The sequence below is a fragment of the Dermacentor albipictus genome, chromosome 10, assembly GCF_038994185.2.
Source record: "Dermacentor albipictus isolate Rhodes 1998 colony chromosome 10, USDA_Dalb.pri_finalv2, whole genome shotgun sequence".
Classification (NCBI taxonomy): Eukaryota; Metazoa; Arthropoda; class Arachnida; order Ixodida; family Ixodidae; genus Dermacentor; species Dermacentor albipictus.
In genome coordinates, this window is record NC_091830.1 from 65,412,746 (window position 1) to 65,424,922 (window position 12,177).

At 44.1% G+C, this 12,177-nt stretch overlaps 1 protein-coding gene across 1 annotated transcript in view; it reads left to right on the plus strand.

Annotated features, from left to right (window-relative positions):
* Positions 1–3,918: 3,918 nt before the first annotated feature.
* Positions 3,919–12,177, plus strand: part of LOC135904163 (uncharacterized) — a 300,921-nt gene continuing 292,662 nt past the window's right edge. The window contains exon 1 of the mRNA XM_065434772.2: positions 3,919–4,847. The gene's annotated coding sequence lies outside the window, so the exon portion shown is untranslated. The remainder of the gene's footprint in view (positions 4,848–12,177) is intronic.

The following is a 12,177-nucleotide window of genomic DNA, read 5'->3' on the forward strand; positions in this document are numbered from 1 at the left end:
TTTGTTATTTATGAACTACGTTCGTTCTGCGCGACAGCTGTACTGCCATGTAACAGGGAGTCGGGACCCCTGTCAAGTCGCTGCTGCGACTCTTAGTCCCGTCCCTTTTTAGACGAAGAAAAATAATATAGAACGAATGAATGGAGGTAACAGAAGTCACATTCCGGCTACAGGTGACGAGTCAAAAATAACATGACCTGATTTACGCAAGACAGAGGCGCAGCGGCTTGATACTGCTTGACGTTCCATCTCTTTCTGTGAGAAAAGAGCTTTAATATCCGCTCTAGTTGGGCGCGCTCCCAGACGGTTTCTGAGCAGGCTGGCGACAGCTTTGTGAAGCTTTCTTCTGGAGCGGAAAAACGGTTTTTCGTTGCGAGGCCGTTTCTTCGCCTGCCGAAAAGCATGGGCGGTTTCAACCTGCCCGAGCTTGCGACTATGTCACGAATCGCACCTTTGGATGGTTTCTGAGAAGTACTTCAAGATTCGGAGTATCCCGACAGGAACCTCGTATTGTACTTCCTTGTGAAGGTCTCGTGGTCGCTTCTTAAACAAAAATTACATTGTTACCGCAGCTATGTTATTACTACAATTTGAGCGTTTTTGTGCAAGCAGTGTCCGCCTCTTCGAGCAGACCAGCCCATGAAATAGAATTGTGCTCTCTGCTAGAGGCAATCTTTAAAAGATTTTTGAAAGTGTTGGCTAAAACACCCTGTATAATGGATAACAACATTGACCGCGTTGCAATATGTGCGTTCTGCTTATTATATGCGAACTATATTTGTTAGCTCTGGAAGCTGCTAGGTGTAAGCTTTTTTAAGCGTTTATCGTAAGTATTAAGCGTAGATGCGGATGAGGCATATTGTTTTTGAAATGGGCAATTAGTTCTTCATCATCGGCTTCGTTAGTATTTTCGCACAGTAACATGCTCATGTGGCATACATTTCAAGCACTAGTCGGGCGAGCCGAACATTCGTAATTAAAAAAAAAATGTATGAATGGCTAAACCACATAAACCACTTTCTTAGACAGCCCCCATGCTGTCTAAGAAAGCATGGGGGCTGTAGGAGAAAGTTTATTGGGTTTGCTTTTTTCCGTAGATGGTCCGTCTATCTTGTTACTCTAACAAAGAACGCTTGCGTCATCGGCGACACACGACAATAACTATTGTAGTCATTAGGTCACCTCGTGATCTTTACTATTGCCACAGAATGAAGAAGAAGAGTTTCACACGACCACCTCTACTGGGATTTGAACCCACGTTGCCAAGCAGTGCGCATGTGGGATTCGAGCGTGCTAGCCGTTGAGCTTTAGCGCATTTCTTTAATACGCGGGAAATCACACAAATTGAAATTGGGCATCAGCATGTCTTGTACAAAATAACCACCTATAATGCAAGCTTACGCATGCATTCAGCATCTCGATTACGTCTTGCTGAGCCATAGCGCAACACCACAGTGCTGGGCCTGCAGTGCAAGACTTTGTGGTGCACACAGGCTCCGAGAGTAGTGGCGTCTGTTCATGCATTTCGGAGGCCAGAACATTGGGGACGTTACAGGCAGTGTATAAAGTTTAATGGCATTTGTGCACAGGACTTTGACTTACTTGCGGGAATCGGGGGCTTCCCGCGAGAGGAAGCACGCATAGGGTTCTGTTTTGAAATTGCCCCTGTTTTCGCACCGTGCAGCTGCCTAATACGAGGGCGAATCAGAAACTCCTTGTCCTTATTTATTATTAGCCAAAGAAAGGTACATAGAGAAAATTACAAATATACGTACTATTCTACGTACCTCACACTATTTTCCCACATAGTTCCCTTAGCGGTTCAGAAATTGACCCATCGCAGTACTAAACTTGAGGTGCCCCTGTGCCATGTTGAAAGTCAGCGACGCACGTGGCCTCCCCGAACGCTCATTGTCATGCAAGTCTTCACGATCTTGTGCAAACTCACCACACCACCGCCTCACTCTCCTCAAAGCGAGACACCTGTTCCCCACACGTGGGCTGCATTTCCCTGTGGATATCGATGGGCGTTATTTGCTTGCTCCACAGAAAACGAATCGCACTTCGTTGCTCGTACGCCTTGGACGTGTGCAGCATAACCGCCACCTGCAACAACTGACCGCAGCGCCGTGCTGCGGAGCTACCGGCAGATAAGGCCGGGCTGGTCAAGAAGAGTCCACCGCTGGGAATGGATATGTTGGTTTCGCATCTACAGCCGTAATTTAGATTTAAAAAATAGGGACAACGATTTTCTGATTGGCCCTCGTTCTTTGCAGACACGATTGGGGATGTTGGCGCTGTGCTTGTCTATATTCAACGCCCAAATGTCGTGCGGGGCCATTACGTCTGTCAGTTCAGACCATTTTTTCACATTTTATCGCAATTTTCACAGTTTTTTACCTCTCAGTGTAGCGCTGTTATTACTCTGATCTAGAAACTGGTTCCGTTGTTGTTATTCCTTACCATTCTCTTGTATTGTATTACGCCTTTCTAAGCTAATCTTGAAACAGATGACATTTCTGTTATATTGTATTTCATTAAGCCTGTTATTACGATAATCCCGAAAGCGTTTCCATTGTTAATATTTGTATTCTGTATGCAATCTTGAAACTACCCACCTGCTTGGAATCAGTGGTCTGCAGTATATAATAAAGAAAGTAAGATACCTGAAATACGCAGGACAGCCCTGTTGACGCTGATTTATCATTGTATCTAATAAATACCATTTCAAGAATATATACGCATTTTATGCGGACGACTTGATGTTCATAGTTCCAGTAATATTTTATTGTAAAGGTGCGCTTCGCTAAACTGTTTGCTTACTACATTAATGTTGTTCTTTCTAAGGTGTATTTCAGGCACTGAATAATAGTGCGGTCAACGTTGTCGCTTTGATGACCACCGCGGCTCTCAACTGAACTTGAAGGCCCTGGACTTGCAGAGGCTTGTAAGGCATGGCTGTTTCACATTGTTGCGAAGATTTGTGAAATTGACGCATTGCGCATGTTCCTGGCTCTGACGAAAACATTGGCGAAATAATTGCGAATCCTTAACCACATCTACTGTACGGTATTACTACTGCAAGGTAAATTCAAATTTTCCCGCAAAAGCATTAGACCAGGACGGCAGAATGGACGCACAGAGTGTTCAACTAAAAAAAAAAAAACTAAGAACTATTTCCCTGAGCGCAGCTAGAAAATGCTCTTTAAGTCAGGAAAACAGGAAACAGCGACACAGTGAGGATCAAAAAATGCCATCTGCAAAAGGACAACCAGAATCGCGTGGCACTTATATTGGGATAGGAAATCGAGCTCCTTCCTTGAGAGGAAAAGCAAAAGCGTGCTAACACACTTGTTACTAGGTTTCTACGTTTGTCCCGCTACGATGATTTCACGTGTAGTTCTTTCATTTAATTTTTCGATTAGACACGCTCGATCAAAAAGAGGCCGGCAGACCCATCGCCACAATCCCCACCCCAAGGTACCGACGGAAAAGCCTTTCTACATTGTGGCTATGGCCTTGAAGGCATAATTTAGGCATCATACGTGACGGCATCGCCCAAATGCCTTTCACTCATTGAGTTTCAGATATAGTACAACTACTACTCCCGAGTCACCTGACTTGTTAACGCACACATGTGAAAAGCGACCCTAACGTGATGCATCTTTGCACCATTATAATGTATTCGTAGATCGTAAAAACGCGGCGACAAGGTAGTTGAAATTCAACTGAAATTAATTCACCATAGATTCAACCGTCTTCGCCAAGAAACGTTCGGCGGAGGAACCCACCAGCTGCTTAAACATCCGCGCGTCGCACAGTTGGCGACATCGTTCCAGTCGCGCCCAGCGAGAAACAAATTTAGAAACGAGAAAACCCAGTAGAAAGGACAGCAACACAAATCTCCGCGCGGAGCTCCCGATCCAGTCGGTAGAATAGTTCGAAGCCAACTTCATGGGTGGCGCTCGCTCCGCGATCCCTAGAATCTCGTTTTAATTTTTTCTTCCCCGGGCAGCGCGTTTCCCTAGGCCCCGTCGAGGCGGACCCAGGTGCCCGGCGTCCGCCAGTCGCCTGTTGCTAGGCCTGCAAGCAGCGGGGTTGAGACTTGGCCGCGTGGCCGCTGGGGCGGCGGTGCTTCGTCCCACTTTATTTTTGTTGTTCCTTCCTTTCGTTTTTCCTTTTTGACTTTGGTTTTCTTGGGGCGTCACCGATGTCCGTTTCCCAATCTCGGCGACGTCGTCCTGGATTTTTTTTGTGCATCGCTCTACGCAAGTGACAATGCAAAAACAGTTCGACCGGTGAAAGCCGCTTCTGCTACGCCGGCTGGCACCGGCCCGGATCGTCTGCTACACCAAGCTGCGCGCGTCGTCTGCTTCGAGCCAACGGAAGGAAAGAAAGCAGATAGAACAGCGCGTCGCATGCGCTCAGGCCGGGAAAGAGCTTTCTCCCGAACTGGTGACGTAACCAAGGGTGATGTGACCTGAGATCCTCGTGGGCGCTGTGAGTGTTTTCGTGCGTGCGCCTCCTCGTGATCGGCGTTGTTTTCGATGTCGCAGTAGCTGTGTCGGGAAGCGACGCAACTGTTCTTTGTGGGCGCTCTAGGCATTCGCTGCTCCGCAAAAGTTGGGCAGCGAAGAAATCAACGAATCCGAGACGGCCGTTGCAAGGTGCAACGCAGTGATTCTCGATCCGACTGAAGTGGTGCGCGAAAACAAAATAAAAGAGATATACACACATATGTAGTGCGCGGTTCGGTCGGGCCTGGATTACGACGCCGGACGGATTTCCTTGCGAGTTGCATTGAGAAGAGGCATCCGAAAGACATCGACGAGCTTGTGTTAGTGCAGGTAAGTTGTACCCACGCAATTTTTTCTTGTTAAGTTCTGACAAGAGTTGATGAACATGGCAGAACAGCGATGGCGTGGCAACACTGTTTACTTGCCGGATTATCGTGGAGAGATATTTTGTGCTTGACGATTTGTAGCGACGACGTCGGCAGGGCTGGTAATGTGCCATTTGGCAGAAAGCATGCAAGTACGGCGCCTTTGCACAAAGGTTGCCCTCGATACAGTGTTGAAAAATCGCTTGGCACGCGGAAAAAAGCAATGGGCGTCTCACATTTGACCATAGCGACCCTTAATTAGCCATTTTAGAAAACTTATTGTACGCATATGCCCTCGTGCCACGCCCCAGAAAAAAAAACTAAATGTATATCAACGGCCGCAGTGCTGAAAAAAAAATATCTGGTGCACTTAAACACGGCACCATTTCTTAAGTTGAACAATTCGGCGCTTGGTACGCAATGGAACTCACTATCTCTAAAAACTGTAACATGGGCTCGCCATTGTAACTCGTACACTTTCATTGTGAGGCTTAAAGGTGACATCACTCGGAATACATTTACAGGTGCAGATCGTAATTGAGCCCGGTGCCACGTGTCGTGTTATAGTAGATGCAACATGACTCCCTGCGGTAAATTCAAGTGCGCACCTTTTAAATTTCTTTACATGGATATTACTGTCGAAGGTAAAGAAACCATAAGAACGTCTGAGTGGGCTACTGAAGCGCATTTTGCGAATTGCCCTTGCGCAAGTTTTTAATGCGAGGAACAGAACGATGGAATTAGCTTATTGAGCTTATAGGATGACACAATTAATGCGTCCGACTTTGCTGTCAATAGAAGCGAACTCGATGTCAACCAACTTCGACCCACACTGCGAAGCTTACAACAAGTTAACAAAAGCAGTTGGGTGAAATAGCGAAACAATCGGCACATTCATTTTAAGTGCACTCCAACGCGCAGTCGAGAAACATTGAGAAATCATCTATATTTGCCTGAAAAAACGTAAGTCCTCGCGTTAGTGAACATTTTTCAGGATGCAGATCGCGGGTTACTACTGCAATCTGAAAATGAGCATGGCCGTAACTACCACCACCATTACAATTTATGGAATAATATAATAGAGTTGAATAATATGAAACCAGACTTAAACTTTGCAGCAGAGAGCAAACAAAATGCAAATGGTGATGCTTCCTTTGCAGATATCATTATCCTTGGGTCCGAAACCTCGCTTCGTACCAGCATGCGCGGTGGTATGCTTTGTTTGTTATAAACAACATTCGAATGCTCTAATAGATGCAAACAGCACATGGATAAAGACTTGACAGACGGAACACAAAACAATTTTTGCCAGGTGGCAAGCACACAGATGAGTTGACATTGCTAAATATTCTCAAGGTGCTTTTGATGTTAATGATATACAGCGTGAAGAATGCCATCCTGCATTCAGTTTGTCTTTTATTGCATCACTTGAAGTTGACTCCAGCAGAATTTCCTTCCTTTAGTATGAATTCAATTAGGTGAGCATCACCGTTACCATTACTCAATTGATTTAACTATTTTGACATTGGACATGAAATAGCTCTCCAACTTTTTTGCCTATTATTTCGTTGTCATAGACAGATGAGCTGGCTGTGTTGACAGAACAACTGCCTTTCTAGTGCAAATGGAAGTCAAAGTTAATAAGAAAAAAAGCTTATGCTGCACGAAAGTTGTGTTGAGCATTTGAGAGAATGTAAAACAAAGTAGTAGCAGAAATACCCTCCGGTGTTTCATTGGTGTAATAAGTGTAATAGTCGTGTTTTAAAAGTGTGCGTCTATTACCGAAGGGAAAACGAAATGCCCAGAAAAATTTCCATGCCCAAACTCAATTTCATCTTCCCTTGCTTGGGAGCAGCCGGCTCTATGCTGAACTCCTACTTCGAAGAAGTCTGATTGCGTCCCCAAAATATAGTGTTAATTTTGCTGACATTTACACTTCAGCCGTTGTCTGGAACAGTAAGGCTGCTTTTAGAGCATCAGAGAACGTAAAAAAATGCTAAAGATATCAGTACACCTAACGAATTTGCTTGATGACGTGGTTAAGAAAATTACTACTTTTTTGGCATTCACTAAGAGTGGTCAGAGACCCTTGTTAAGTCTCTGACTGCTGTTAGTACAGATGTACATAACAGAATTTCTCCACGTGTCAGGCATGATGTTTGTTGTGTGAGCAGCTCTGCTATCGTTCAAAAAAGAACTCTATCAATAGAATTTAACTCTCACTATCAAAAGCAAATTTTACGCTCCAGGTAGAGGAAAGATTGCTATCGGCATAGGCGTGTCACAAACTCTTATTTGCAGCAAGAAAAGTGAGCTGTGTGATCGCGTCAAATTACAAACGTTCTTGTATTTTTGGGCAACACCTTAGAATCATGTCGTCTGCGTTTCATTCAACTATGCTGTGTATATTGATGTGGCACCTTATTATTCTTTTCTATGATTTACTCTTTCTTGAAAACCATGTCCTTTCAATGTATCCAGGAAAGAAATTGCAATTTTTTAACGTAGAGGCACACAATAAACTTTATTGACAATGATGGTTTAGTGAGTAGTCCTGGCAACGTGCCAAATGCAATTGAAATTTGGTTTATTCTCTCATTTGCTATGGGAACGAGAAGTGACGTAAAGCTTCTCTAAGTACTGTTTTGAAGAAAGACGCGCATGTGTTATAGGGAACCGTAAATACACCTCTGCCAATACTCTCACTGAACTCACCTTTCATCTCCCATAGGATGTTATCACTATTGCTCTTATGAGACTTAGAATTTGTCTGAATGACACTTATGACGAGAAATGTTAAATGCAGTTGCTAATCGAAGTGTTCAGCTCAATCACTTGATAAAGGCCCTCAACATTTGGGCACTTTTTGCCAGTATTTAGTAAATTTCCTGCTAAACCATGCAGCATCTGTAAACATATAATTCCGTAACGTTCATACTGGTGGTGTTCGCATGATCTTTAGCCGTTTGCATATACTTTGCCACGCAAATTTTCTGCTTTTCGTTCTTTGGTTGAGTATTAAGAGAAGCCATGACACAAAGCGATGGTGTCTTGGTTATTCCGGTCGTTACGTATTTGTGTCCTACTGAGTCTCCGCTGTTATTGCGTGCAACTCAATGTACAACAAAGTGCCAATGTAGGATGTTTAGTTATAATCAGCACTTGTCAAACACGACAGACTTCTCTTGCTCCACCACTGCTGATCATTTGAAGTTTTCAGCTTCATATAAACTTCACTTATGTTGCCAGGTCAAGTAGTTATGCATATGAAACAAATGAACGCATTAGCTATTTTGCATCGTTTTATTGTCTAGATGCTGCAGAAGAAACAGAGAGACAATAGCAAGGGCGTTGCAATTTCTTGTCTTGCTTGGCGCAAAACCTATAAAATGATTAGAAATTAAGCAGCCACTGATGGGCCAATGTCTCCCTCCGTTGTATGTCGCAGATATTTGCAAGAATTTTACGTGGATAGAAAAAAAACTTTTAACTCGTGAGCGCCTCCTAGACAAAGATTCTGAATCTGGAAAGTTGTCAGCTTATCTTCTTCTGTTGGTGAACTGGATATTTAAAGGAAAGGGCAGCGAATAGGAAGCAAAATGTGTTTGCCAAAGTATGAATTTTGATATCTGTGCGTAACATGAAGGATAACATGAAGTGTTGATATCTGTGTGTAATATGAAGACTTTACGGTCATTTCATCTATTCAAGATAACTATGTTTTAGATTGCTGGACAGGACAGCGAAGCAGGTTGTTTAAAAAGTATCTGGGAAAAAATTTGTTGCAAGCATGGAAAGTGCGTGCTCTACATTCAAAATTGTGACGACTGCCAAAAACTTGGTCAATGTAATGTAATTGACTTCCGAGGCACTGAAAATTCCATTAAAAGAACGTAAAGATAGCAGCAAGGTTATTTCTGAATCTTCAAGTGATTCCCAGTTATAGCAGAAAAATTAGGTCTAATTTCATAGCCTTCATTTCTTAATTGATGTCATATTTAATCATAAAGAGAATGGAATCACCTGCTCAAAGTCCGCTGGAGCCAATTATTTGCAGGAGGCAAATAATTGGCTTCTCTACATATACATATAACTGTACGCGCTTGTGCTGTTCTCTCCCTTATCCGCGTTTGTTTTTCTTCTTTCTGCGCTCTTCTTGTTTTGATCCGCATCATAAACCAACACCCCATACAACACATCTCTATAAAAACTACTCCTTCACTATTTCTGGCGGACGACAACATCTCTAACATGCCATAGAACATGGTAGAACATGGAACATAGTAAATCAGTCGTGTGCAGGGATACCACGCCCACTGTATTACAATGAAGCAGGGAAGGTGAACGGGGGCTTCAGTGGACCTACAGCACTGTGTTCGTGGTTATCGCTTACCACTACTCCACAGGGCTGGCAAAAACATGTCACGCACGCATATGTCCACGCAGTGAGAGAGATATCTTGCATTGCGTCTCTTTCCGCGTGCCTGTGCGTCAGCATCTGCATTTTCGTGACGTTTTTTTTTTTCACTTATTGATGTCACTATAGCAGCGCCCCATGTTCCTGCGTCGCACTATACCGTTGTTTTAATTAATTGAAGCGCTTGTGTCAATATGTTGACACGTTTAAAAGCTTCTTGAAAAGCTCTTGGTTTTGTAGCGGCTTCCGCTACTATGCAACCGCCTTGTAGGCTTGCTTTAAAGACGCTGAACAAGGAATATTGCCAATCGTTGCTTTAGGGGCAAACGCTGCTACAAAGATTAAGAGTGCTCTGTCATGCTATTAGGGATATAATCGCATTTGCGGTGTATAGCTAGGAACATACGCTGTCTAACTATGCGTGACAGGCATTTGCGTTGGCTTCTTTTAAAAAAAATTAAATTATTACTGTTCGTAAAGCAAGGCTAGTGCTAATAGTAGCCCTCTCATTTTATTCGTATTTGTGAAACATGGGAAGCTTGGCTATAGATAAGACCAAATGTTTCCAAGTGACAGGTATGAGAAACTGCATAGATAAAAGCGTTAATTAAAATACGCAAGACTCAGAGAAGCATATACCATGCCGACGAAACACTAACAGAACAGTAACAGATTTTGACATTGCTTGAGAGTGGTGTTGAACAAACACAAACATTGCATGACTATAAAGTTTGGCCTATCTCGGATACAAACATAAGCACTGTATTAGACAACATTTTTGCGTAGAATAAATGTAACTGCAGTTCTACTCACCCGCGTTAGGCGTATGACATTTAATTGAACACACCATTTAAACTTCACTTCTAGATTTCAATGTGTTCGTTGGGTCTACCTAATTTTTCTAGCGTTCGTCCTCTCAAAAGAGGCGACTCTCAGCTAGCAGAACCCGTTCTGTTAGTTGTGGAGTGTAGGAAATCCTTTATCAGGGCCATCTGGCAATGAAACGTTTTTCCAGAGGGCAGTTTCACCCAGTGTAGAAGCATCGAGCATTCCAGAGTACTCAGGCCGAACTCTCTGCATTTCGTATCGTTAAAGGTTTTTGCCTCTTTTAGTGCAATATTGCAGGGCACTGTCCAGTGGCAAACTTTTAAACTCATACTTAAGCAAACGGTGCAAAAATGGGACACAGGAAGAAGGCACACGACACAGGCGCTGACTTCCAACAAGTCTGTTTATTCTGTGAGCGCGAGCGAGCACTCAAAGAGTATTTCATAAGGGACTCCAGTGACGCAACTGGGGAGGGGCTCTTGATGCTTCTTGTCGCAAACTTCTTTTTTTAAGGGGGGGGGGGGAGGCCATCTCGGTTGACCGTTCTGAATAAGGCGTTTAGCTTGCTGCCTGGGGCTGAAAAAACAACCGAAACACCCGCCCTTCCCGCAGCCTTCTTCAATATACGGGACACCCCGTGCATAAAGGGAATGATAGCTATTTTCGAAGTATAGATCTGGGTTTTGTGTGGCTTATTCCCTTAGTGCATTTCCGCTACCATGTCTTCCACTAGCTCTAACAGGAGGACATCCGGTAAACCAGCCCCCAAAAGCCGCTGTTCCTGGCCAGCCATTTCAATCTCGTGTATGCACAATCTTTGCAGTACATTACCTTATGAAGGTGACTTTTACGATACCCCTCTTCACTAACCTTGAGTGAGCCACAGGAAAAGGCAAGAGGCTTTTCGTTGAGCGGGGTGCATACCTCCAGCATACATGTTCTTTCTTGAACAAAAGGGGAAAGTCCAGAAAACGCAAGGCATTGTCCTCCGGTAGCTCCTTTGTGAGCGTGAGACTGCTCACATGTGCAAAACTTTTGTAGGCGGCTTGTACGACTGAGGCATGATCTTCTTCGGTCGCCCCAACGAAGACGAGGTAGACGTTGACGTACCTAAACACCTTCTTGGCTTGGACCGTTGGGATGTCCCTTTCAATGTCACTGTCGTAGCGGGCCAGCAACAGGTCACTCTTTACAGGTGCAAGACGTGAAGCAATGCATGCTCCTTCGCTTTGAAGGAACATTCCGCGCTCACGCAATAAACGTACTTGTTGGAAGACAGCGCCTCTGTCATGTGCCTCTTTTTTTGTGTTCCGTTTTTTGCGCTGTTTGCTAAAGTATGTGTTCGTAACAACAGGCCCGGCTGGCCACTATTCTGAAGTTTTAACCTTGGTCACTCGACTGTTCACTGCACCGCCAAATGTATCCCTGTTTGCGCAAAGCTATTGGGGAGTGCGTCAGCTTACCCAATGGCAAAGCTGCTTGTGCAATGCGAAAAACTTGCGCTAGACGTGACGACAATGTGGTGGTGAAATTTCCCGCAATGGCTTTTCAAGACGGCGTACAGGTTCCTGCTCTAAACTCAGCAGTTCTCTGTTTCGTCGAATGTGATTTAATAATTTTATTGTTTAATAGCTTAATGCATGTGCTCTTATTCCCGAAAGTGTGGCTGGGTAGTGCGTTAAAAACACGCTCGCGTAACAAACGTCCAGAAGCTGGCCCGTCTTTCGAAAACTTACTTCGCAATTTCTGCTGCAAAAACACGTTTCGGGCTTGCTGTAGTGCCGCTGTACACCCCACACTCCGTGGTGGAAATTATTCAATGAAACCCTTATTCACGGAAACTGAATCCATGAGATCAGGTGTGAGATAGGCAAGCACTGAAGAATGATGGGTATTTTACTTAAATGCTTGCTAAAGTGTTGACAACACCGCTGTAAGGCAGGGTAAACATGCAAATTCCCCACAATTTGGCAAAGTATTAACATCTGCGAAAACGCATTTTTTTAGACGATTGATGCATTGAATTCAGCTTACGCTTACCTGCAGTTCC